The sequence below is a fragment of the Belonocnema kinseyi genome, chromosome 2 (genome assembly GCF_010883055.1).
Source record: "Belonocnema kinseyi isolate 2016_QV_RU_SX_M_011 chromosome 2, B_treatae_v1, whole genome shotgun sequence".
Lineage (NCBI taxonomy): Eukaryota > Metazoa > Arthropoda > Insecta > Hymenoptera > Cynipidae > Belonocnema > Belonocnema kinseyi.
The window spans coordinates 3,075,641-3,077,386 of NC_046658.1; the positions used below are offsets into that span (position 1 = coordinate 3,075,641).

The window sequence follows — 1,746 nt, forward strand, 5'->3', positions numbered from 1 at the left end:
TTTAACTCTTTCATTGAAAACTCATATTTTTCGCTTAAAAATTTCAATTTTTTGTAGATAATTCGTCTTTTTTACTTTAAAATTAAATAATTTCTTTAAAAAATCATGTGTTTTGTTTAAGATTGGTCTTTTTTTGTAGATTATCAATTTTCTTGGTCGAAAATTCATCTGAATGGTCGAAAATTTAACAACTTTGTTTAAAATTAATTTTTTCTTTAAAAAATTACATATCTTTATCTGAAAATGTTACTATTATATGATTGATTAAAAATTAATCGTTTATATTGGTTAAGTTGGAAAATCGTTTTTTTTTGTATAGAAAATTAATCTTTTGGTCAAAAATTCACCTTTTCTCTTGAAAATTATTTCAAATAATTTCAAGTTTTAAATTAATTTTGAATATTATTCTAAATTAAAATTGTAGCGTTCAAACTTAAAATTTAGCTCATTACAATCTTAAGAAATCAAGGCTTTTTATTTCTAACCACTCTGTTCAAATTTGTATAGTTTTTAATTTTTGTTTATAATGGCTTGTCCCAGATCTGAATTATATTTTTTTTCAAAAAATCTCTGATCCAATTCCGAAATACATACAATTGCTTTGAAAAAAATTTTTAATTCAGAAATATTTCATTTAAACCCTCAATAATTCATGTGTAAAAAACACAAACTTTTAACAACTTTTAATTTTACAATTTTTTAAATTAAATTATTTTAAAATACGAAATAACCGTTTAAAAATTTTTATGACTTTAATATTTGAGAGATTTCTAGTTCAAAAATACAAATTACGCTATTATTTTTAAGGTTCAAAATGATAATAATTCAAAAAATTTCAATTCGTAACATTAAAAATTGAACGATTAAATTAATTTTTTAAATAAAAATTTTTTTAAATAAAAGTTACATTGTTTTTATTTTAAGTTGTTCCAGATTAATATTTTTGCATTGGTATTTAGAGATAAAAATTTTATTTCGCCAATTGAAAATGTTAGAAATTAACTTACTATCAAAATAATTGAATTTTCAACTCAAAAAAAGAGAATAACAAATTTCCAACGAAATAATTACATTTTCTACTAAAATGATAAATCTTCAACAACAAAAGAAGTTTTAATTGCTGATTAAAAACTGTTGAACCTTAAAAATAATAGCGTAATTTGTATTTTTTGACCAGAAATCTCTCAAATGTTAAAGTCATAAAAATTTTTAAACGGTTATTTCGTATTTCAAAATAATTTAATTAAAAAAATTGTAAAATTAAAAGGTGTTAAAAGTTTGTGTTTTATACGCATGAATTATTGAGCGTTTAAATAAAATATATTTCTGAATATAGCCTTGATTTGTTAAAATTGTAATGAGCTAAATTTTAAGTTTGAACGCTAAAAATTGAATTTAGAATAATATTCAAAATTAATTTAAAACTTGAAATTATTTGAAATAATTTGAAACACGATGTAGATTTTTGCAGATTAAAAAAAAAAGATTTTGAGAATTGTAAAATATTCAAAAAGAATAACAAAAATTGTTGTGATTGCTAAGAAAATTGAAAATGATTTTTTAGTTTGAAAAATTAATTTTAAGTGAGTATTTGAGAAGATTTTAAAAATTAAAAAAAAAGGAATCAGGACGATTTTAAGACAATTTTTTTAATTTTAGGAAAAAAATCTAATTAACACAATAAATCAATTTTCAACCCAAAAGTTTACTTTTCAACAAAATTAATTAATTTTCTATCAAATAATT

General features: G+C 19.5%; 1 protein-coding gene across 3 annotated transcripts in view; it reads left to right on the plus strand.

Annotated features, from left to right (window-relative positions):
- Positions 1 to 1,746, plus strand: part of LOC117167561 (1-phosphatidylinositol 4,5-bisphosphate phosphodiesterase gamma-1) — a 400,270-nt gene that overhangs the window by 110,457 nt on the left and 288,067 nt on the right. The window lies entirely within an intron of this gene.